General features: G+C 37.2%; 30 non-coding genes across 30 annotated transcripts; all 30 read left to right on the top strand.

The window, feature by feature from the left end:
* Positions 1–353: 353 nt before the first annotated feature.
* On the top strand, positions 354–446 carry TRNAI-UAU (transfer RNA isoleucine (anticodon UAU)). Its single transcript is given in 2 exon segments — positions 354–391; positions 411–446. It is a non-coding gene; the product is annotated as a tRNA-Ile (tRNA).
* Positions 447–893: 447 nt separating this feature from the next.
* Positions 894–966, top strand: TRNAR-CCU (transfer RNA arginine (anticodon CCU)). Its single transcript has one exon. It is a non-coding gene; the product is annotated as a tRNA-Arg (tRNA).
* An 869-nt stretch (positions 967–1,835) lies between these two features.
* On the top strand, positions 1,836–1,928 carry TRNAI-UAU (transfer RNA isoleucine (anticodon UAU)). The gene is given in 2 exon segments: positions 1,836–1,873; positions 1,893–1,928. It is a non-coding gene; the product is annotated as a tRNA-Ile (tRNA).
* Positions 1,929–2,375: 447 nt separating this feature from the next.
* TRNAR-CCU (transfer RNA arginine (anticodon CCU)) lies at positions 2,376–2,448 on the top strand. Its single transcript has one exon. It is a non-coding gene; the product is annotated as a tRNA-Arg (tRNA).
* Positions 2,449–3,315: 867 nt separating this feature from the next.
* TRNAI-UAU (transfer RNA isoleucine (anticodon UAU)) lies at positions 3,316–3,408 on the top strand. The gene is given in 2 exon segments: positions 3,316–3,353; positions 3,373–3,408. It is a non-coding gene; the product is annotated as a tRNA-Ile (tRNA).
* Positions 3,409–3,855: 447 nt separating this feature from the next.
* On the top strand, positions 3,856–3,928 carry TRNAR-CCU (transfer RNA arginine (anticodon CCU)). The gene has a single exon. It is a non-coding gene; the product is annotated as a tRNA-Arg (tRNA).
* An 867-nt stretch (positions 3,929–4,795) lies between these two features.
* On the top strand, positions 4,796–4,888 carry TRNAI-UAU (transfer RNA isoleucine (anticodon UAU)). The gene is given in 2 exon segments: positions 4,796–4,833; positions 4,853–4,888. It is a non-coding gene; the product is annotated as a tRNA-Ile (tRNA).
* A 447-nt stretch (positions 4,889–5,335) lies between these two features.
* Positions 5,336–5,408, top strand: TRNAR-CCU (transfer RNA arginine (anticodon CCU)). The gene has a single exon. It is a non-coding gene; the product is annotated as a tRNA-Arg (tRNA).
* An 867-nt stretch (positions 5,409–6,275) lies between these two features.
* On the top strand, positions 6,276–6,368 carry TRNAI-UAU (transfer RNA isoleucine (anticodon UAU)). The gene is given in 2 exon segments: positions 6,276–6,313; positions 6,333–6,368. It is a non-coding gene; the product is annotated as a tRNA-Ile (tRNA).
* A 447-nt stretch (positions 6,369–6,815) lies between these two features.
* On the top strand, positions 6,816–6,888 carry TRNAR-CCU (transfer RNA arginine (anticodon CCU)). The gene has a single exon. It is a non-coding gene; the product is annotated as a tRNA-Arg (tRNA).
* Positions 6,889–7,755: 867 nt separating this feature from the next.
* On the top strand, positions 7,756–7,848 carry TRNAI-UAU (transfer RNA isoleucine (anticodon UAU)). Its single transcript is given in 2 exon segments — positions 7,756–7,793; positions 7,813–7,848. It is a non-coding gene; the product is annotated as a tRNA-Ile (tRNA).
* A 447-nt stretch (positions 7,849–8,295) lies between these two features.
* On the top strand, positions 8,296–8,368 carry TRNAR-CCU (transfer RNA arginine (anticodon CCU)). The gene has a single exon. It is a non-coding gene; the product is annotated as a tRNA-Arg (tRNA).
* Positions 8,369–9,215: 847 nt separating this feature from the next.
* On the top strand, positions 9,216–9,312 carry TRNAI-UAU (transfer RNA isoleucine (anticodon UAU)). Its single transcript is given in 2 exon segments — positions 9,216–9,257; positions 9,277–9,312. It is a non-coding gene; the product is annotated as a tRNA-Ile (tRNA).
* A 447-nt stretch (positions 9,313–9,759) lies between these two features.
* Positions 9,760–9,832, top strand: TRNAR-CCU (transfer RNA arginine (anticodon CCU)). The gene has a single exon. It is a non-coding gene; the product is annotated as a tRNA-Arg (tRNA).
* Positions 9,833–10,700: 868 nt separating this feature from the next.
* TRNAI-UAU (transfer RNA isoleucine (anticodon UAU)) lies at positions 10,701–10,793 on the top strand. The gene is given in 2 exon segments: positions 10,701–10,738; positions 10,758–10,793. It is a non-coding gene; the product is annotated as a tRNA-Ile (tRNA).
* A 447-nt stretch (positions 10,794–11,240) lies between these two features.
* On the top strand, positions 11,241–11,313 carry TRNAR-CCU (transfer RNA arginine (anticodon CCU)). Its single transcript has one exon. It is a non-coding gene; the product is annotated as a tRNA-Arg (tRNA).
* Positions 11,314–12,183: 870 nt separating this feature from the next.
* TRNAI-UAU (transfer RNA isoleucine (anticodon UAU)) lies at positions 12,184–12,276 on the top strand. Its single transcript is given in 2 exon segments — positions 12,184–12,221; positions 12,241–12,276. It is a non-coding gene; the product is annotated as a tRNA-Ile (tRNA).
* A 448-nt stretch (positions 12,277–12,724) lies between these two features.
* On the top strand, positions 12,725–12,797 carry TRNAR-UCU (transfer RNA arginine (anticodon UCU)). The gene has a single exon. It is a non-coding gene; the product is annotated as a tRNA-Arg (tRNA).
* Positions 12,798–13,665: 868 nt separating this feature from the next.
* Positions 13,666–13,758, top strand: TRNAI-UAU (transfer RNA isoleucine (anticodon UAU)). The gene is given in 2 exon segments: positions 13,666–13,703; positions 13,723–13,758. It is a non-coding gene; the product is annotated as a tRNA-Ile (tRNA).
* Positions 13,759–14,205: 447 nt separating this feature from the next.
* Positions 14,206–14,278, top strand: TRNAR-CCU (transfer RNA arginine (anticodon CCU)). Its single transcript has one exon. It is a non-coding gene; the product is annotated as a tRNA-Arg (tRNA).
* An 867-nt stretch (positions 14,279–15,145) lies between these two features.
* On the top strand, positions 15,146–15,238 carry TRNAI-UAU (transfer RNA isoleucine (anticodon UAU)). Its single transcript is given in 2 exon segments — positions 15,146–15,183; positions 15,203–15,238. It is a non-coding gene; the product is annotated as a tRNA-Ile (tRNA).
* Positions 15,239–15,685: 447 nt separating this feature from the next.
* Positions 15,686–15,758, top strand: TRNAR-CCU (transfer RNA arginine (anticodon CCU)). The gene has a single exon. It is a non-coding gene; the product is annotated as a tRNA-Arg (tRNA).
* Positions 15,759–16,625: 867 nt separating this feature from the next.
* Positions 16,626–16,718, top strand: TRNAI-UAU (transfer RNA isoleucine (anticodon UAU)). The gene is given in 2 exon segments: positions 16,626–16,663; positions 16,683–16,718. It is a non-coding gene; the product is annotated as a tRNA-Ile (tRNA).
* Positions 16,719–17,165: 447 nt separating this feature from the next.
* Positions 17,166–17,238, top strand: TRNAR-CCU (transfer RNA arginine (anticodon CCU)). The gene has a single exon. It is a non-coding gene; the product is annotated as a tRNA-Arg (tRNA).
* An 847-nt stretch (positions 17,239–18,085) lies between these two features.
* TRNAI-UAU (transfer RNA isoleucine (anticodon UAU)) lies at positions 18,086–18,182 on the top strand. The gene is given in 2 exon segments: positions 18,086–18,127; positions 18,147–18,182. It is a non-coding gene; the product is annotated as a tRNA-Ile (tRNA).
* A 447-nt stretch (positions 18,183–18,629) lies between these two features.
* On the top strand, positions 18,630–18,702 carry TRNAR-CCU (transfer RNA arginine (anticodon CCU)). The gene has a single exon. It is a non-coding gene; the product is annotated as a tRNA-Arg (tRNA).
* An 867-nt stretch (positions 18,703–19,569) lies between these two features.
* Positions 19,570–19,662, top strand: TRNAI-UAU (transfer RNA isoleucine (anticodon UAU)). The gene is given in 2 exon segments: positions 19,570–19,607; positions 19,627–19,662. It is a non-coding gene; the product is annotated as a tRNA-Ile (tRNA).
* A 448-nt stretch (positions 19,663–20,110) lies between these two features.
* On the top strand, positions 20,111–20,183 carry TRNAR-CCU (transfer RNA arginine (anticodon CCU)). The gene has a single exon. It is a non-coding gene; the product is annotated as a tRNA-Arg (tRNA).
* An 868-nt stretch (positions 20,184–21,051) lies between these two features.
* On the top strand, positions 21,052–21,144 carry TRNAI-UAU (transfer RNA isoleucine (anticodon UAU)). The gene is given in 2 exon segments: positions 21,052–21,089; positions 21,109–21,144. It is a non-coding gene; the product is annotated as a tRNA-Ile (tRNA).
* Positions 21,145–21,591: 447 nt separating this feature from the next.
* TRNAR-CCU (transfer RNA arginine (anticodon CCU)) lies at positions 21,592–21,664 on the top strand. The gene has a single exon. It is a non-coding gene; the product is annotated as a tRNA-Arg (tRNA).
* The last annotated feature ends 829 nt before the right edge of the window (positions 21,665–22,493 follow it).

Consider the following 22,493-nt stretch of genomic DNA (forward strand, 5'->3'; position numbering starts at 1 on the left):
ATCTAGGAATCACAAAAGGTGATGTCACAGATGACCCTGCAGCCCCTGAATTCAGAAGAATTTTTTATATCGTCAATGTCTGTTCATTGCAGCAAATGTAAGTGCGCATTTCCTGAAGAAAAAAAAAACAAAAAAAAAAACAGGATGTTTGAGTCTAAAATGACCCAGCGTCCAGTGTATAAATTTCTCATTTTCATTTTTAATAAAGATTGTGATATGGTAAAATATTTATTGTCAAACATTATAATAAAACCTTAGAAACCTGTTGTAAGCAATCATTAATTTTCTGAAGAACTATCCCATTTCAAATTTTTTTTTTAATCAAATTTATGTCATAGCGGTGTACCCAGTCAGCTCCAGTGGCGCAATCGGTCAGCGCGCGGTACTTATAAAGCAGTAACTGTCGAGTGATGCCGAGGTTGTGAGTTCGACCCTCACCTGGAGCATTCTATTCTTGCCTTCGTTTTGTATTTTTTACTACTGAAGTCGTTGAATCGGTTCATGATCTAGTGTCAAGATTAAGAGAGAAATTTCAACGAGATATTTGTTGTTTAAATTTTTGTATTTTTTTAAATTGCCGCAGGTTGGACAAGTCTATTGAGTCCCACCGTAATCTGGTGTCATAATTGAAAGGGAAATGTGGAAGATATCTATTTAGTTTTTCAGGCTTCTGGCAGTCCAATAAACTTTCCATCATCGGCATTGATAACGTACAGTGACCCGACAAAGTTAGCCCTGGCTCTCTTCTAAAATAAAGATGCATGTGCATTCGGACGGTTTGTTTCAATTTGGAGTTCAAACGTACAAGATCGTCCTTGATAACTCAATCAAAAGTGAGTGATTCACTCTTGTGGTAACCAAAGAAAGTCTGGATTTTTAAGCTACTCCATCAAGCCCCAGTGGCCTAATGGATAAGGCACTGGCCTCCTAAGCCAGGGATTGTGGGTTCAAGTCCCATCTGGGGTGCTTGTTGATTTCCCTTTCCAACAGTTTCTCATGGAAGGTTGATGGTGCAGGTGTAAACTGTTCTCCTTGTGTTGTTTCTTTGTAAATTAGTTCTTGCAAACCTCTACCCTTTACAACGATCCTTTCCATGTACTGAGAGAAGTGTTAACACGCAATTGTGTGGGGCCGACAAACATAGCATCTTAATTGTTTGCATCGTCATTTATGACCCAAATAACAAAGAGTATCTTTTCTAAGATATGGATATGCTTTCAACCACACAATATTGGCAAATATCAAAATCAAAAATTATAATTGAAAAATGTAAACGGTTTTTGAAACATTTTGGACAACGTTCTTTTTTTCATATCATGTTCTTTCTTACAAAACAAAATGAGTAATCTTTCAATTTTCACCCTGGCCACTGGGAATATTTTGGACTCAAACATCCTGTCGTTCTAGAGCAGTTTTGCTTAATATCAGAGGTATGGTTACAAAGACTGACAACACCTCTGTACGCAGCTGTTAACACAGGATCTAGGAATCACAAAAGGTGATGTCACAGATGACCCTGCAGCCCCTGAATTCAGAAGAATTTTTTATATCGTCAATGTCTGTTCATTGCAGCAAATGTAAGTGCGCATTTCCTGAAGAAAAAAAAACAAAAAAAAAAAAAACAGGATGTTTGAGTCTAAAATGACCCAGCGTCCAGTGTATAAATTTCTCATTTTCATTTTTAATAAAGATTGTGATATGGTAAAATATTTATTGTCAAACATTATAATAAAACCTTAGAAACCTGTTGTAAGCAATCATTAATTTTCTGAAGAACTATCCCATTTCAATTTTTTTTTTTAATCAAATTTATGTCATAGCGGTGTACCCAGTCAGCTCCAGTGGCGCAATCGGTCAGCGCGCGGTACTTATAAAGCAGTAACTGTTGAGTGATGCCGAGGTTGTGAGTTCGACCCTCACCTGGAGCATTCTATTCTTGCCTTCGTTTTGTATTTTTTACTACTGAAGTCGTTGAATCGGTTCATTATCTAGTGTCAAGATTAAGAGAGAAATTTCAACGAGATATTTGTTGTTTAAATTTTTGTATTTTTTTAAATTGCCGCAGGTTGGACAAGTCTATTGAGTCCCACCGTAATCTGGTGTCATAATTGAAAGGGAAATGTGGAAGATATCTATTTAGTTTTTCAGGCTTCTGGCAGTCCAATAAACTTTCCATCATCGGCATTAATAACGTACAGTGACCCGACAAAGTTAGCCCTGGCTCTCTTCTAAAATAAAGATGCATGTGCATTCGGACGGTTTGTTTCAATTTGGAGTTCAAACGTACAAGATCGTCCTTGATAACTCAATCAAAAGTGAGTGATTCACTCTTGTGGTAACCAAAGAAAGTCTGGATTTTTAAGCTACTCCATCAAGCCCCAGTGGCCTAATGGATAAGGCACTGGCCTCCTAAGCCAGGGATTGTGGGTTCAAGTCCCATCTGGGGTGCTTGTTGATTTCCCTTTCCAACAGTTTCTCATGGAAGGTTGATGGTGCAGGTGTAAACTGTTCTCCTTGTGTTGTTTCTTTGTAAATTAGTTCTTGCAAACCTCTACCCTTTACAACGATCCTTTCCATGTACTGAGAGAAGTGTTAACACGCAATTGTGTGGGGCCGACAAACATAGCATCTTAATTGTTTGCATCGTCATTTATGACCCAAATAACAAAGAGTATCTTTTCTAAGATATGGATATGCTTTCAACCACACAATATTGGCAAATATCAAAATCAAAAATTATAATTGAAAAATGTAAACGGTTTTTGAAACATTTTGGACAACGTTCTTTTTTTCATATCATGTTCTTTCTTACAAAACAAAATGAGTAATCTTTCAATTTTCACCCTGGCCACTGGGAATATTTTGGACTCAAACATCCTGTCGTTCTAGAGCAGTTTTGCTTAATATCAGAGGTATGGTTACAAAGACTGACAACACCTCTGTACGCAGCTGTTAACACAGGATCTAGGAATCACAAAAGGTGATGTCACAGATGACCCTGCAGCCCCTGAATTCAGAAGAATTTTTTATATCGTCAATGTCTGTTCATTGCAGCAAATGTAAGTGCGCATTTCCTGAAGAAAAAAAAAACAAAAAAAAAAACAGGATGTTTGAGTCTAAAATGACCCAGCGTCCAGTGTATAAATTTCTCATTTTCATTTTTAATAAAGATTGTGATATGGTAAAATATTTATTGTCAAACATTATAATAAAACCTTAGAAACCTGTTGTAAGCAATCATTAATTTTCTGAAGAACTATCCCATTTCAATTTTTTTTTTTAATCAAATTTATGTCATAGCGGTGTACCCAGTCAGCTCCAGTGGCGCAATCGGTCAGCGCGCGGTACTTATAAAGCAGTAACTGTCGAGTGATGCCGAGGTTGTGAGTTCGACCCTCACCTGGAGCATTCTATTCTTGCCTTCGTTTTGTATTTTTTACTACTGAAGTCGTTGAATCGGTTCATGATCTAGTGTCAAGATTAAGAGAGAAATTTCAACGAGATATTTGTTGTTTAAATTTTTGTATTTTTTTAAATTGCCGCAGGTTGGACAAGTCTATTGAGTCCCACCGTAATCTGGTGTCATAATTGAAAGGGAAATGTGGAAGATATCTATTTAGTTTTTCAGGCTTCTGGCAGTCCAATAAACTTTCCATCATCGGCATTGATAACGTACAGTGACCCGACAAAGTTAGCCCTGGCTCTCTTCTAAAATAAAGATGCATGTGCATTCGGACGGTTTGTTTCAATTTGGAGTTCAAACGTACAAGATCGTCCTTGATAACTCAATCAAAAGTGAGTGATTCACTCTTGTGGTAACCAAAGAAAGTCTGGATTTTTAAGCTACTCCATCAAGCCCCAGTGGCCTAATGGATAAGGCACTGGCCTCCTAAGCCAGGGATTGTGGGTTCAAGTCCCATCTGGGGTGCTTGTTGATTTCCCTTTCCAACAGTTTCTCATGGAAGGTTGATGGTGCAGGTGTAAACTGTTCTCCTTGTGTTGTTTCTTTGTAAATTAGTTCTTGCAAACCTCTACCCTTTACAACGATCCTTTCCATGTACTGAGAGAAGTGTTAACACGCAATTGTGTGGGGCCGACAAACATAGCATCTTAATTGTTTGCATCGTCATTTATGACCCAAATAACAAAGAGTATCTTTTCTAAGATATGGATATGCTTTCAACCACACAATATTGGCAAATATCAAAATCAAAAATTATAATTGAAAAATGTAAACGGTTTTTGAAACATTTTGGACAACGTTCTTTTTTTCATATCATGTTCTTTCTTACAAAACAAAATGAGTAATCTTTCAATTTTCACCCTGGCCACTGGGAATATTTTGGACTCAAACATCCTGTCGTTCTAGAGCAGTTTTGCTTAATATCAGAGGTATGGTTACAAAGACTGACAACACCTCTGTACGCAGCTGTTAACACAGGATCTAGGAATCACAAAAGGTGATGTCACAGATGACCCTGCAGCCCCTGAATTCAGAAGAATTTTTTATATCGTCAATGTCTGTTCATTGCAGCAAATGTAAGTGCGCATTTCCTGAAGAAAAAAAAAACAAAAAAAAAAACAGGATGTTTGAGTCTAAAATGACCCAGCGTCCAGTGTATAAATTTCTCATTTTCATTTTTAATAAAGATTGTGATATGGTAAAATATTTATTGTCAAACATTATAATAAAACCTTAGAAACCTGTTGTAAGCAATCATTAATTTTCTGAAGAACTATCCCATTTCAATTTTTTTTTTTAATCAAATTTATGTCATAGCGGTGTACCCAGTCAGCTCCAGTGGCGCAATCGGTCAGCGCGCGGTACTTATAAAGCAGTAACTGTCGAGTGATGCCGAGGTTGTGAGTTCGACCCTCACCTGGAGCATTCTATTCTTGCCTTCGTTTTGTATTTTTTACTACTGAAGTCGTTGAATCGGTTCATGATCTAGTGTCAAGATTAAGAGAGAAATTTCAACGAGATATTTGTTGTTTAAATTTTTGTATTTTTTTAAATTGCCGCAGGTTGGACAAGTCTATTGAGTCCCACCGTAATCTGGTGTCATAATTGAAAGGGAAATGTGGAAGATATCTATTTAGTTTTTCAGGCTTCTGGCAGTCCAATAAACTTTCCATCATCGGCATTGATAACGTACAGTGACCCGACAAAGTTAGCCCTGGCTCTCTTCTAAAATAAAGATGCATGTGCATTCGGACGGTTTGTTTCAATTTGGAGTTCAAACGTACAAGATCGTCCTTGATAACTCAATCAAAAGTGAGTGATTCACTCTTGTGGTAACCAAAGAAAGTCTGGATTTTTAAGCTACTCCATCAAGCCCCAGTGGCCTAATGGATAAGGCACTGGCCTCCTAAGCCAGGGATTGTGGGTTCAAGTCCCATCTGGGGTGCTTGTTGATTTCCCTTTCCAACAGTTTCTCATGGAAGGTTGATGGTGCAGGTGTAAACTGTTCTCCTTGTGTTGTTTCTTTGTAAATTAGTTCTTGCAAACCTCTACCCTTTACAACGATCCTTTCCATGTACTGAGAGAAGTGTTAACACGCAATTGTGTGGGGCCGACAAACATAGCATCTTAATTGTTTGCATCGTCATTTATGACCCAAATAACAAAGAGTATCTTTTCTAAGATATGGATATGCTTTCAACCACACAATATTGGCAAATATCAAAATCAAAAATTATAATTGAAAAATGTAAACGGTTTTTGAAACATTTTGGACAACGTTCTTTTTTTCATATCATGTTCTTTCTTACAAAACAAAATGAGTAATCTTTCAATTTTCACCCTGGCCACTGGGAATATTTTGGACTCAAACATCCTGTCGTTCTAGAGCAGTTTTGCTTAATATCAGAGGTATGGTTACAAAGACTGACAACACCTCTGTACGCAGCTGTTAACACAGGATCTAGGAATCACAAAAGGTGATGTCACAGATGACCCTGCAGCCCCTGAATTCAGAAGAATTTTTTATATCGTCAATGTCTGTTCATTGCAGCAAATGTAAGTGCGCATTTCCTGAAGAAAAGAAAAACAAAAAAAAAAACAGGATGTTTGAGTCTAAAATGACCCAGCGTCCAGTGTATAAATTTCTCATTTTCATTTTTAATAAAGATTGTGATATGGTAAAATATTTATTGTCAAACATTATAATAAAACCTTAGAAACCTGTTGTAAGCAATCATTAATTTTCTGAAGAACTATCCCATTTCAATTTTTTTTTTTAATCAAATTTATGTCATAGCGGTGTACCCAGTCAGCTCCAGTGGCGCAATCGGTCAGCGCGCGGTACTTATAAAGCAGTAACTGTCGAGTGATGCCGAGGTTGTGAGTTCGACCCTCACCTGGAGCATTCTATTCTTGCCTTCGTTTTGTATTTTTTACTACTGAAGTCGTTGAATCGGTTCATGATCTAGTGTCAAGATTAAGAGAGAAATTTCAACGAGATATTTGTTGTTTAAATTTTTGTATTTTTTTAAATTGCCGCAGGTTGGACAAGTCTATTGAGTCCCACCGTAATCTGGTGTCATAATTGAAAGGGAAATGTGGAAGATATCTATTTAGTTTTTCAGGCTTCTGGCAGTCCAATAAACTTTCCATCATCGGCATTGATAACGTACAGTGACCCGACAAAGTTAGCCCTGGCTCTCTTCTAAAATAAAGATGCATGTGCATTCGGACGGTTTGTTTCAATTTGGAGTTCAAACGTACAAGATCGTCCTTGATAACTCAATCAAAAGTGAGTGATTCACTCTTGTGGTAACCAAAGAAAGTCTGGATTTTTAAGCTACTCCAGCAAGCCCCAGTGGCCTAATGGATAAGGCACTGGCCTCCTAAGCCAGGGATTGTGGGTTCAAGTCCCATCTGGGGTGCTTGTTGATTTCCTTTTCCAACAGTTTCTCATGGAAGGTTGATGGTGCAGGTGTAAACTGTTCTCCTTGTGTTGTTTCTTTGTAAATTAGTTCTTGCAAACCTCTACCCTTTACAACGATCCTTTCCATGTACTGAGAGAAGTGTTAACACGCAATTGTGTGGGGCCGACAAACATAGCATCTTAATTGTTTGCATCGTCATTTATGACCCAAATAACAAAGAGTATCTTTTCTAAGATATGGATATGCTTTCAACCACACAATATTGGCAAATATCAAAATCAAAAATTATAATTGAAAAATGTAAACGGTTTTTGAAACATTTTGGACAACGTTCTTTTTTTCATATCATGTTCTTTCTTACAAAACAAAATGAGTAATCTTTCAATTTTCACCCTGGCCACTGGGAATATTTTGGACTCAAACATCCTGTCGTTCTAGAGCAGTTTTGCTTAATATCAGAGGTATGGTTACAAAGACTGACAACACCTCTGTACGCAGCTGTTAACACAGGATCTAGGAATCACAAAAGGTGATGTCACAGATGACCCTGCAGCCCCTGAATTCAGAAGAATTTTTTATATCGTCAATGTCTGTTCATTGCAGCAAATGTAAGTGCGCATTTCCTGAAGAAAAAAAAAACAAAAAAAAAAACAGGATGTTTGAGTCTAAAATGACCCAGCGTCCAGTGTATAAATTTCTCATTTTCATTTTTAATAAAGATTGTGATATGGTAAAATATTTATTGTCAAACATTATAATAAAACCTTAGAAACCTGTTGTAAGCAATCATTAATTTTCTGAAGAACTATCCCATTTCAATTTTTTTTTTTAATCAAATTTATGTCATAGCGGTGTACCCAGTCAGCTCCAGTGGCGCAATCGGTCAGCGCGCGGTACTTATAAAGCAGTAACTGTCGAGTGATGCCGAGGTTGTGAGTTCGACCCTCACCTGGAGCATTCTATTCTTGCCTTCGTTTTGTATTTTTTACTACTGAAGTCGTTGAATCGGTTCATGATCTAGTGTCAAGATTAAGAGAGAAATTTCAACGAGATATTTGTTGTTTAAATTTTTGTATTTTTTTAAATTGCCGCAGGTTGGACAAGTTTATTGAGTCCCACCGTAATCTGGTGTCATAATTGAAAGGGAAATGTGGAAGATATCTATTTAGTTTTTCAGGCTTCTGGCAGTCCAATAAACTTTCCATCATCGGCATTGATAACGTACAGTGACCCGACAAAGTTAGCCCTGGCTCTCTTCTAAAATAAAGATGCATGTGCATTCGGACGGTTTGTTTCAATTTGGAGTTCAAACGTACAAGATCGTCCTTGATAACTCAATCAAAAGTGAGTGATTCACTCTTGTGGTAACCAAAGAAAGTCTGGATTTTTAAGCTACTCCATCAAGCCCCAGTGGCCTAATGGATAAGGCACTGGCCTCCTAAGCCAGGGATTGTGGGTTCAAGTCCCATCTGGGGTGCTTGTTGATTTCCCTTTCCAACAGTTTCTTATGGAAGGTTGATGGTGCAGGTGTAAACTGTTCTCCTTGTGTTGTTTCTTTGTAAATTAGTTCTTGCAAACCTCTACCCTTTACAACGATCCTTTCCATGTACTGAGAGAAGTGTTAACACGCAATTGTGTGGGGCCGACAAACATAGCATCTTAATTGTTTGCATCGTCATTTATGACCCAAATAACAAAGAGTATCTTTTCTAAGATATGGATATGCTTTCAACCACACAATATTGGCAAATATCAAAATCAAAAATTATAATTGAAAAATGTAAACGGTTTTTGAAACATTTTGGACAACGTTCTTTTTTTCATATCATGTTCTTTCTTACAAAACAAAATGAGTAATCTTTCAATTTTCACCCTGGCCACTGGGAATATTTTGGACTCAAACATCCTGTCGTTCTAGAGCAGTTTTGCTTAATATCAGAGGTATGGTTACAAAGACTGACAACACCTCTGTACGCAGCTGTTAACACAGGATCTAGGAATCACAAAAGGTGATGTCACAGATGACCCTGCAGCCCCTGAATTCAGAAGAATTTTTTATATCGTCAATGTCTGTTCATTGCAGCAAATGTAAGTGCGCATTTCCTGAAGAAAAAAAAAAAAAAAACAGGATGTTTGAGTCTAAAATGACCCAGCGTCCAGTGTATAAATTTCTCATTTTCATTTTTAATAAAGATTGTGATATGGTAAAATATATATTGTCAAACATTATAATAAAACCTTAGAAACCTGTTGTAAGCAATCATTAATTTTCTGAAGAGCTATCCCATTTCAATTTTTTTTTTTAATCAAATTTATGTCATAGCGGTGTACCCAGTGGCGCAATCGGTCAGCGCGCGGTACTTATAAAGCAGTAACTGTCGAGTGATGCCGAGGTTGTGAGTTCGACCCTCACCTGGATCATTCTATTCTTGCCTTCGTTTTGTATTTTTTACTACTGAAGTCGTTGAATCGGTTCATGATCTAGTGTCAAGATTAAGAGAGAAATTTCAACGAGATATTTGTTGTTTAAATTTTTGTATTTTTTTAAATTGCCGCAGGTTGGACAAGTCTATTGAGTCCCACCGTAATCTGGTGTCATAATTGAAAGGGAAATGTGGAAGATATCTATTTAGTTTTTCAGGCTTCTGGCAGTCCAATAAACTTTCCATCATCGGCATTAATAACGTACAGTGACCCGACAAAGTTAGCCCTGGCTCTCTTCTAAAATAAAGATGCATGTGCATTCGGACGGTTTGTTTCAATTTGGAGTTCAAAAGTACAAGATCGTTCTTGATAACTCAATCAAAAGTGAGTGATTCACTCTTGTGGTAACCAAAGAAAGTCTGGATTTTTAAGCTACTTCATCAAGCCCCAGTGGCCTAATGGATAAGGCACTGGCCTCCTAAGCCAGGGATTGTGGGTTCAAGTCCCATCTGGGGTGCTTGTTGATTTCCCTTTCCAACAGTTTCTCATGGAAGGTTGATGGTGCAGGTGTAAACTGTTCTCCTTGTGTTGTTTCTTTGTAAATTAGTTCTTGCAAACCTCTACCCTTTACAACGATCCTTTCCATGTACTGAGAGAAGTGTTAACACGCAATTGTGTGGGGCCGACAAACATAGCATCTTAATTGTTTGCATCGTCATTCATGACCCAAATAACAAAGAGTATCTTTTCTAAGATATGGATATGCTTTCAACCACACAATATTGGCAAATATCAAAATCAAAAATTATAATTGAAAAATGTAAACGGTTTTTGAAACATTTTGGACAACGTTCTTTTTTTCATATCATGTTCTTTCTTACAAAACAAAATGAGTAATCTTTCAATTTTCACCCTGGCCACTGGGAATATTTTGGACTCAAACATCCTGTCGTTCTAGAGCAGTTTTGCTTAATATCAGAGGTATGGTTACAAAGACTGACAACACCTCTGTACGCAGCTGTTAACACAGGATCTAGGAATCACAAAAGGTGATGTCACAGATGACCCTGCAGCCCCTGAATTCAGAAGAATTTTTTATATCGTCAATGTCTGTTCATTGCAGCAAATGTAAGTGCGCATTTCCTGAAGAAAAAAAAAACAAAAAAAAAAAACAGGATGTTTGAGTCTAAAATGACCCAGCGTCCAGTGTATAAATTTCTCATTTTCATTTTTAATAAAGATTGTGATATGGTAAAATATTTATTGTCAAACATTATAATAAAACCTTAGAAACCTGTTGTAAGCAATCATTAATTTTCTGAAGAACTATCCCATTTCAAATTTTTTTTTTAATCAAATTTATGTCATAGCGGTGTACCCAGTCAGCTCCAGTGCCGCAATCGGTCAGCGCGCGGTACTTATAAAGCAGTAACTGTCGAGTGATGCCGAGGTTGTGAGTTCGACCCTCACCTGGAGCATTCTATTCTTGCCTTCGTTTTGTATTTTTTACTACTGAAGTCGTTGAATCGGTTCATGATCTAGTGTCAAGATTAAGAGAGAAATTTCAACGAGATATTTGTTGTTTAAATTTTTGTATTTTTTTAAATTGCCGCAGGTTGGACAAGTCTATTGAGTCCCACCGTAATCTGGTGTCATAATTGAAAGGGAAATGTGGAAGATATCTATTTAGTTTTTCAGGCTTCTGGCAGTCCAATAAACTTTCCATCATCGGCATTGATAACGTACAGTGACCCGACAAAGTTAGCCCTGGCTCTCTTCTAAAATAAAGATGCATGTGCATTCGGACGGTTTGTTTCAATTTGGAGTTCAAACGTACAAGATCGTCCTTGATAACTCAATCAAAAGTGAGTGATTCACTCTTGTGGTAACCAAAGAAAGTCTGGATTTTTAAGCTACTCCATCAAGCCCCAGTGGCCTAATGGATAAGGCACTGGCCTCCTAAGCCAGGGATTGTGGGTTCAAGTCCCATCTGGGGTGCTTGTTGATTTCCCTTTCCAACAGTTTCTCATGGAAGGTTGATGGTGCAGGTGTAAACTGTTCTCCTTGTGTTGTTTCTTTGTAAATTAGTTCTTGCAAACCTCTACCCTTTACAACGATCCTTTCCATGTACTGAGAGAAGTGTTAACACGCAATTGTGTGGGGCCGACAAACATAGCATCTTAATTGTTTGCATCGTCATTTATGACCCAAATAACAAAGAGTATCTTTTCTAAGATATGGATATGCTTTCAACCACACAATATTGGCAAATATCAAAATCAAAAATTATAATTGAAAAATGTAAACGGTTTTTGAAACATTTTGGACAACGTTCTTTTTTTCATATCATGTTCTTTCTTACAAAACAAAATGAGTAATCTTTCAATTTTCACCCTGGCCACTGGGAATATTTTGGACTCAAACATCCTGTCGTTCTAGAGCAGTTTTGCTTAATATCAGAGGTATGGTTACAAAGACTGACAACACCTCTTTACGCAGCTGTTAACACAGGATCTAGGAATCACAAAAGGTGATGTCACAGATGACCCTGCAGCCCCTGAATTCAGAAGAATTTTTTATATCGTCAATGTCTGTTCATTGCAGCAAATGTAAGTGCGCATTTCCTGAAGAAAAAAAAAAACAAAAAAAAAAAAACAGGATGTTTGAGTCTAAAATGACCCAGCGTCCAGTGTATAAATTTCTCATTTTCATTTTTAATAAAGATTGTGATATGGTAAAATATTTATTGTCAAACATTATAATAAAACCTTAGAAACCTGTTGTAAGCAATCATTAATTTTCTGAAGAACTATCCCATTTCAATTTTTTTTTTTAATCAAATTTATGTCATAGCGGTGTACCCAGTCAGCTCCAGTGGCGCAATCGGTCAGCGCGCGGTACTTATAAAGCAGTAACTGTCGAGTGATGCCGAGGTTGTGAGTTCGACCCTCACCTGGAGCATTCTAATTCTTGCCTTCGTTTTGTATTTTTTACTACTGAAGTCGTTGAATCGGTTCATGATCTAGTGTCAAGATTAAGAGAGAAATTTCAACGAGATATTTGTTGTTTAAATTTTTGTATTTTTTTAAATTGCCGCAGGTTGGACAAGTCTATTGAGTCCCACCGTAATCTGGTGTCATAATTGAAAGGGAAATGTGGAAGATATCTATTTAGTTTTTCAGGCTTCTGGCAGTCCAATAAACTTTCCATCATCGGCATTGATAACGTACAGTGACCTGACAAAGTTAGCCCTGGCTCTCTTCTAAAATAAAGATGCATGTGCATTCGGACGGTTTGTTTCAATTTGGAGTTCAAACGTACAAGATCGTCCTTGATAACTCAATCAAAAGTGAGTGATTCACTCTTGTGGTAACCAAAGAAAGTCTGGATTTTTAAGCTACTCCATCAAGCCCCAGTGGCCTAATGGATAAGGCACTGGCCTTCTAAGCCAGGGTTTGTGGGTTCAAGTCCCATCCGGGGTGCTTGTTGATTTCCCTTTCCAACAGTTTCTCATGGAAGGTTGATGGTGCAGGTGTAAACTGTTCTCCTTGTGTTGTTTCTTTGTAAATTAGTTCTTGCAAACCTCTACCCTTTACAACGATCCTTTCCATGTACTGAGAGAAGTGTTAACACGCAATTGTGTGGGGCCGACAAACATAGCATCTTAATTGTTTGCATCGTCATTTATGACCCAAATAACAAAGAGTATCTTTTCTAAGATATGGATATGCTTTCAACCACACAATATTGGCAAATATCAAAATCAAAAATTATAATTGAAAAATGTAAACGGTTTTTGAAACATTTTGGACAACGTTCTTTTTTTCATATCATGTTCTTTCTTACAAAACAAAATGAGTAATCTTTCAATTTTCACCCTGGCCACTGGGAATATTTTGGACTCAAACATCCTGTCGTTCTAGAGCAGTTTTGCTTAATATCAGAGGTATGGTTACAAAGACTGACAACACCTCTGTACGCAGCTGTTAACACAGGATCTAGGAATCACAAAAGGTGATGTCACAGATGACCCTGCAGCCCCTGAATTCAGAAGAATTTTTTATATCGTCAATGTCTGTTCATTGCAGCAAATGTAAGTGCGCATTTCCTGAAGAAAAAAAAACAAAAAAAAAAAAACAGGATGTTTGAGTCTAAAATGACCCAGCGTCCAGTGTATAAATTTCTCATTTTCATTTTTAATAAAGATTGTCATATGGTAAAATATTTATTGTCAAACATTATAATAAAACCTTAGAAACCTGTTGTAAGCAATCATTAATTTTCTGAAGAACTATCCCATTTCAATTTTTTTTTTTAATCAAATTTATGTCATAGCGGTGTACCCAGTCAGCTCCAGTGGCGCAATCGGTCAGCGCGCGGTACTTATAAAGCAGTAACTGTTGAGTGATGCCGAGGTTGTGAGTTCGACCCTCACCTGGAGCATTCTATTCTTGCCTTCGTTTTGTATTTTTTACTACTGAAGTCGTTGAATCGGTTCATTATCTAGTGTCAAGATTAAGAGAGAAATTTCAACGAGATATTTGTTGTTTAAATTTTTGTATTTTTTTAAATTGCCGCAGGTTGGACAAGTCTATTGAGTCCCACCGTAATCTGGTGTCATAATTGAAAGGGAAATGTGGAAGATATCTATTTAGTTTTTCAGGCTTCTGGCAGTCCAATAAACTTTCCATCATCGGCATTAATAACGTACAGTGACCCGACAAAGTTAGCCCTGGCTCTCTTCTAAAATAAAGATGCATGTGCATTCGGACGGTTTGTTTCAATTTGGAGTTCAAACGTACAAGATCGTCCTTGATAACTCAATCAAAAGTGAGTGATTCACTCTTGTGGTAACCAAAGAAAGTCTGGATTTTTAAGCTACTCCATCAAGCCCCAGTGGCCTAATGGATAAGGCACTGGCCTCCTAAGCCAGGGATTGTGGGTTCAAGTCCCATCTGGGGTGCTTGTTGATTTCCCTTTCCAACAGTTTCTCATGGAAGGTTGATGGTGCAGGTGTAAACTGTTCTCCTTGTGTTGTTTCTTTGTAAATTAGTTCTTGCAAACCTCTACCCTTTACAACGATCCTTTCCATGTACTGAGAGAAGTGTTAACACGCAATTGTGTGGGGCCGACAAACATAGCATCTTAATTGTTTGCATCGTCATTTATGACCCAAATAACAAAGAGTATCTTTTCTAAGATATGGATATGCTTTCAACCACACAATATTGGCAAATATCAAAATCAAAAATTATAATTGAAAAATGTAAACGGTTTTTGAAACATTTTGGACAACGTTCTTTTTTTCATATCATGTTCTTTCTTACAAAACAAAATGAGTAATCTTTCAATTTTCACCCTGGCCACTGGGAATATTTTGGACTCAAACATCCTGTCGTTCTAGAGCAGTTTTGCTTAATATCAGAGGTATGGTTACAAAGACTGACAACACCTCTGTACGCAGCTGTTAACACAGGATCTAGGAATCACAAAAGGTGATGTCACAGATGACCCTGCAGCCCCTGAATTCAGAAGAATTTTTTATATCGTCAATGTCTGTTCATTGCAGCAAATGTAAGTGCGCATTTCCTGAAGAAAAAAAAAACAAAAAAAAAAACAGGATGTTTGAGTCTAAAATGACCCAGCGTCCAGTGTATAAATTTCTCATTTTCATTTTTAATAAAGATTGTGATATGGTAAAATATTTATTGTCAAACATTATAATAAAACCTTAGAAACCTGTTGTAAGCAATCATTAATTTTCTGAAGAACTATCCCATTTCAATTTTTTTTTTTAATCAAATTTATGTCATAGCGGTGTACCCAGTCAGCTCCAGTGGCGCAATCGGTCAGCGCGCGGTACTTATAAAGCAGTAACTGTCGAGTGATGCCGAGGTTGTGAGTTCGACCCTCACCTGGAGCATTCTATTCTTGCCTTCGTTTTGTATTTTTTACTACTGAAGTCGTTGAATCGGTTCATGATCTAGTGTCAAGATTAAGAGAGAAATTTCAACGAGATATTTGTTGTTTAAATTTTTGTATTTTTTTAAATTGCCGCAGGTTGGACAAGTCTATTGAGTCCCACCGTAATCTGGTGTCATAATTGAAAGGGAAATGTGGAAGATATCTATTTAGTTTTTCAGGCTTCTGGCAGTCCAATAAACTTTCCATCATCGGCATTGATAACGTACAGTGACCCGACAAAGTTAGCCCTGGCTCTCTTCTAAAATAAAGATGCATGTGCATTCGGACGGTTTGTTTCAATTTGGAGTTCAAACGTACAAGATCGTCCTTGATAACTCAATCAAAAGTGAGTGATTCACTCTTGTGGTAACCAAAGAAAGTCTGGATTTTTAAGCTACTCCAGCAAGCCCCAGTGGCCTAATGGATAAGGCACTGGCCTCCTAAGCCAGGGATTGTGGGTTCAAGTCCCATCTGGGGTGCTTGTTGATTTCCTTTTCCAACAGTTTCTCATGGAAGGTTGATGGTGCAGGTGTAAACTGTTCTCCTTGTGTTGTTTCTTTGTAAATTAGTTCTTGCAAACCTCTACCCTTTACAACGATCCTTTCCATGTACTGAGAGAAGTGTTAACACGCAATTGTGTGGGGCCGACAAACATAGCATCTTAATTGTTTGCATCGTCATTTATGACCCAAATAACAAAGAGTATCTTTTCTAAGATATGGATATGCTTTCAACCACACAATATTGGCAAATATCAAAATCAAAAATTATAATTGAAAAATGTAAACGGTTTTTGAAACATTTTGGACAACGTTCTTTTTTTCATATCATGTTCTTTCTTACAAAACAAAATGAGTAATCTTTCAATTTTCACCCTGGCCACTGGGAATATTTTGGACTCAAATATCCTGTCGTTCTAGAGCAGTTTTGCTTAATATCAGAGGTATGGTTACAAAGACTGACAACACCTCTGTACGCAGCTGTTAACACAGGATCTAGGAATCACAAAAGGTGATGTCACAGATGACCCTGCAGCCCCTGAATTCAGAAGAATTTTTTATATCGTCAATGTCTGTTCATTGCAGCAAATGTAAGTGCGCATTTCCTGAAGAAAAAAAAAACAAAAAAAAAAACAGGATGTTTGAGTCTAAAATGACCCAGCGTCCAGTGTATAAATTTCTCATTTTCATTTTTAATAAAGATTGTGATATGGTAAAATATTTATTGTCAAACATTATAATAAAACCTTAGAAACCTGTTGTAAGCAATCATTAATTTTCTGAAGAACTATCCCATTTCAATTTTTTTTTTTTATCAAATTTATGTCATAGCGGTGTACCCAGTCAGCTCCAGTGGCGCAATCGGTCAGCGCGCGGTACTTATAAAGCAGTAACTGTCGAGTGATGCCGAGGTTGTGAGTTCGACCCTCACCTGGAGCATTCTATTCTTGCCTTCGTTTTGTATTTTTTACTACTGAAGTCGTTGAATCGGTTCATGATCTAGTGTCAAGATTAAGAGAGAAATTTCAACGAGATATTTGTTGTTTAAATTTTTGTATTTTTTTAAATTGCCGCAGGTTGGACAAGTTTATTGAGTCCCACCGTAATCTGGTGTCATAATTGAAAGGGAAATGTGGAAGATATCTATTTAGTTTTTCAGGCTTCTGGCAGTCCAATAAACTTTCCATCATCGGCATTGATAACGTACAGTGACCCGACAAAGTTAGCCCTGGCTCTCTTCTAAAATAAAGATGCATGTGCATTCGGACGGTTTGTTTCAATTTGGAGTTCAAACGTACAAGATCGTCCTTGATAACTCAATCAAAAGTGAGTGATTCACTCTTGTGGTAACCAAAGAAAGTCTGGATTTTTAAGCTACTCCATCAAGCCCCAGTGGCCTAATGGATAAGGCACTGGCCTCCTAAGCCAGGGATTGTGGGTTCAAGTCCCATCTGGGGTGCTTGTTGATTTCCCTTTCCAACAGTTTCTTATGGAAGGTTGATGGTGCAGGTGTAAACTGTTCTCCTTGTGTTGTTTCTTTGTAAATTAGTTCTTGCAAACCTCTACCCTTTACAACGATCCTTTCCATGTACTGAGAGAAGTGTTAACACGCAATTGTGTGGGGCCGACAAACATAGCATCTTAATTGTTTGCATCGTCATTTATGACCCAAATAACAAAGAGTATCTTTTCTAAGATATGGATATGCTTTCAACCACACAATATTGGCAAATATCAAAATCAAAAATTATAATTGAAAAATGTAAACGGTTTTTGAAACATTTTGGACAACGTTCTTTTTTTCATATCATGTTCTTTCTTACAAAACAAAATGAGTAATCTTTCAATTTTCACCCTGGCCACTGGGAATATTTTGGACTCAAACATCCTGTCGTTCTAGAGCAGTTTTGCTTAATATCAGAGGTATGGTTACAAAGACTGACAACACCTCTGTACGCAGCTGTTAACACAGGATCTAGGAATCACAAAAGGTGATGTCACAGATGACCCTGCAGCCCCTGAATTCAGAAGAATTTTTTATATCGTCAATGTCTGTTCATTGCAGCAAATGTAAGTGCGCATTTCCTGAAGAAAACAAAAAAAAAAACAGGATGTTTGAGTCTAAAATGACCCAGCGTCCAGTGTATAAATTTCTCATTTTCATTTTTAATAAAGATTGTGATATGGTAAAATATATATTGTCAAACATTATAATAAAACCTTAGAAACCTGTTGTAAGCAATCATTAATTTTCTGAAGAGCTATCCCATTTCAATTTTTTTTTTTAATCAAATTTATGTCATAGCGGTGTACCCAGTGGCGCAATCGGTCAGCGCGCGGTACTTATAAAGCAGTAACTGTCGAGTGATGCCGAGGTTGTGAGTTCGACCCTCACCTGGATCATTCTATTCTTGCCTTCGTTTTGTATTTTTTACTACTGAAGTCGTTGAATCGGTTCATGATCTAGTGTCAAGATTAAGAGAGAAATTTCAACGAGATATTTGTTGTTTAAATTTTTGTATTTTTTTAAATTGCCGCAGGTTGGACAAGTCTATTGAGTCCCACCGTAATCTGGTGTCATAATTGAAAGGGAAATGTGGAAGATATCTATTTAGTTTTTCAGGCTTCTGGCAGTCCAATAAACTTTCCATCATCGGCATTAATAACGTACAGTGACCCGACAAAGTTAGCCCTGGCTCTCTTCTAAAATAAAGATGCATGTGCATTCGGACGGTTTGTTTCAATTTGGAGTTCAAAAGTACAAGATCGTTCTTGATAACTCAATCAAAAGTGAGTGATTCACTCTTGTGGTAACCAAAGAAAGTCTGGATTTTTAAGCTACTTCATCAAGCCCCAGTGGCCTAATGGATAAGGCACTGGCCTCCTAAGCCAGGGATTGTGGGTTCAAGTCCCATCTGGGGTGCTTGTTGATTTCCCTTTCCAACAGTTTCTCATGGAAGGTTGATGGTGCAGGTGTAAACTGTTCTCCTTGTGTTGTTTCTTTGTAAATTAGTTCTTGCAAACCTCTACCCTTTACAACGATCCTTTCCATGTACTGAGAGAAGTGTTAACACGCAATTGTGTGGGGCCGACAAACATAGCATCTTAATTGTTTGCATCGTCATTCATGACCCAAATAACAAAGAGTATCTTTTCTAAGATATGGATATGCTTTCAACCACACAATATTGGCAAATATCAAAATCAAAAATTATAATTGAAAAATGTAAACGGTTTTTGAAACATTTTGGACAACGTTCTTTTTTTCATATCATGTTCTTTCTTACAAAACAAAATGAGTAATCTTTCAATTTTCACCCTGGCCACTGGGAATATTTTGGACTCAAACATCCTGTCGTTCTAGAGCAGTTTTGCTTAATATCAGAGGTATGGTTACAAAGACTGACAACACCTCTGTACGCAGCTGTTAACACAGGATCTAGGAATCACAAAAGGTGATGTCACAGATGACCCTGCAGCCCCTGAATTCAGAAGAATTTTTTATATCGTCAATGTCTGTTCATTGCAGCAAATGTAAGTGCGCATTTCCTGAAGAAAAAAAAAACAAAAAAAAAAACAGGATGTTTGAGTCTAAAATGACCCAGCGTCCAGTGTATAAATTTCTCATTTTCATTTTTAATAAAGATTGTGATATGGTAAAATATTTATTGTCAAACATTATAATAAAACCTTAGAAACCTGTTGTATGCAATCATTAATTTTCTGAAGAACTATCCCATTTCAATTTTTTTTTTTTATCAAATTTATGTCATAGCGGTGTACCCAGTCAGCTCCAGTGGCGCAATCGGTCAGCGCGCGGTACTTATAAAGCAGTAACTGTCGAGTGATGCCGAGGTTGTGAGTTCGACCCTCACCTGGAGCATTCTAATTCTTGCCTTCGTTTTGTATTTTTTACTACTGAAGTCGTTGAATCGGTTCATGATCTAGTGTCAAGATTAAGAGAGAAATTTCAACGAGATATTTGTTGTTTAAATTTTTGTATTTTTTTAAATTGCCGCAGGTTGGACAAGTCTATTGAGTCCCACCGTAATCTGGTATCATAATTGAAAGGGAAATGTGGAAGATATCTATTTAGTTTTTCAGGCTTCTGGCAGTCCAATAAACTTTCCATCATCGGCATTGATAACGTACAGTGACCCGACAAAGTTAGCCCTGGCTCTCTTCTAAAATAAAGATGCATGTGCATTCGGACGGTTTGTTTCAATTTGGAGTTCAAACGTACAAGATCGTCCTTGATAACTCAATCAAAAGTGAGTGATTCACTCTTGTGGTAACCAAAGAAAGTCTGGATTTTTAAGCTACTCCATCAAGCCCCAGTGGCCTAATGGATAAGGCACTGGCCTCCTAAGCCAGGGTTTGTGGGTTCAAGTCCCATCCGGGGTGCTTGTTGATTTCCCTTTCCAACAGTTTCTCATGGAAGGTTGATGGTGCAGGTGTAAACTGTTCTCCTTGTGTTGTTTCTTTGTAAATTAGTTCTTGCAAACCTCTACCCTTTACAACGATCCTTTCCATGTACTGAGAGAAGTGTTAACACGCAATTGTGTGGGGCCGACAAACATAGCATCTTAATTGTTTGCATCGTCATTTATGACCCAAATAACAAAGAGTATCTTTTCTAAGATATGGATATGCTTTCAACCACACAATATTGGCAAATATCAAAATCAAAAATTATAATTGAAAAATGTAAACGGTTTTTGAAACATTTTGGACAACGTTCTTTTTTTCATATCATGTTCTTTCTTACAAAACAAAATGAGTAATCTTTCAATTTTCACCCTGGCCACTGGGAATATTTTGGACTCAAACATCCTGTCGTTCTAGAGCAGTTTTGCTTAATATCAGAGGTATGGTTACAAAGACTGACAACACCTCTGTACGCAGCTGTTAACACAGGATCTAGGAATCACAAAAGGTGATGTCACAGATGACCCTGCAGCCCCTGAATTCAGAAGAATTTTTTATATCGTCAATGTCTGTTCATTGCAGCAAATGTAAGTGCGCATTTCCTGAAGAAAAAAAAAACAAAAAAAAAAAACAGGATGTTTGAGTCTAAAATGACCCAGCGTCCAGTGTATAAATTTCTCATTTTCATTTTTAATAAAGATTGTGATATGGTAAAATATTTATTGTCAAACATTATAATAAAACCTTAGAAACCTGTTGTAAGCAATCATTAATTTTCTGAAGAACTATCCCATTTCAATTTTTTTTTTTAATCAAATTTATGTCATAGCGGTGTACCCAGTCAGCTCCAGTGGCGCAATCGGTCAGCGCGCGGTACTTATAAAGCAGTAACTGTCGAGTGATGCCGAGGTTGTGAGTTCGACCCTCACCTGGAGCATTCTATTCTTGCCTTCGTTTTGTATTTTTTACTACTGAAGTCGTTGAATCGGTTCATGATCTAGTGTCAAGATTAAGAGAGAAATTTCAACGAGATATTTGTTGTTTAAATTTTTGTATTTTTTTAAATTGCCGCAGGTTGGACAAGTCTATTGAGTCCCACCGTAATCTGGTGTCATAATTGAAAGGGAAATGTGGAAGATATCTATTTAGTTTTTCAGGCTTCTGGCAGTCCAATAAACTTTCCATCATCGGCATTGATAACGTACAGTGACCCGACAAAGTTAGCCCTGGCTCTCTTCTAAAATAAAGATGCATGTGCATTCGGACGGTTTGTTTCAATTTGGAGTTCAAACGTACAAGATCGTCCTTGATAACTCAATCAAAAGTGAGTGATTCACTCTTGTGGTAACCAAAGAAAGTCTGGATTTTTAAGCTACTCCATCAAGCCCCAGTGGCCTAATGGATAAGGCACTGGCCTCCTAAGCCAGGGATTGTGGGTTCAAGTCCCATCTGGGGTGCTTGTTGATTTCCCTTTCCAACAGTTTCTCATGGAAGGTTGATGGTGCAGGTGTAAACTGTTCTCCTTGTGTTGTTTCTTTGTAAATTAGTTCTTGCAAACCTCTACCCTTTACAACGATCCTTTCCATGTACTGAGAGAAGTGTTAACACGCAATTGTGTGGGGCCGACAAACATAGCATCTTAATTGTTTGCATCGTCATTTATGACCCAAATAACAAAGAGTATCTTTTCTAAGATATGGATATGCTTTCAACCACACAATATTGGCAAATATCAAAATCAAAAATTATAATTGAAAAATGTAAACGGTTTTTGAAACATTTTGGACAACGTTCTTTTTTTCATATCATGTTCTTTCTTACAAAACAAAATGAGTAATCTTTCAATTTTCACCCTGGCCACTGGGAATATTTTGGACTCAAACATCCTGTCGTTCTAGAGCAGTTTTGCTTAATATCAGAGGTATGGTTACAAAGACTGACAACACCTCTTTACGCAGCTGTTAACACAGGATCTAGGAATCACAAAAGGTGATGTCACAGATGACCCTGCAGCCCCTGAATTCAGAAGAATTTTTTATATCGTCAATGTCTGTTCATTGCAGCAAATGTAAGTGCGCATTTCCTGAAGAAAAAAAAAACAAAAAAAAAAACAGGATGTTTGAGTCTAAAATGACCCAGCGTCCAGTGTATAAATTTCTCATTTTCATTTTTAATAAAGATTGTGATATGGTAAAATATTTATTGTCAAACATTATAATAAAACCTTAGAAACCTGTTGTAAGCAATCATTAATTTTCTGAAGAACTATCCCATTTCAATTTTTTT

This window comes from Ranitomeya variabilis, chromosome 5 (genome assembly GCF_051348905.1).
Source record: "Ranitomeya variabilis isolate aRanVar5 chromosome 5, aRanVar5.hap1, whole genome shotgun sequence".
In the NCBI taxonomy this organism is placed as follows: domain Eukaryota; kingdom Metazoa; phylum Chordata; class Amphibia; order Anura; family Dendrobatidae; genus Ranitomeya; species Ranitomeya variabilis.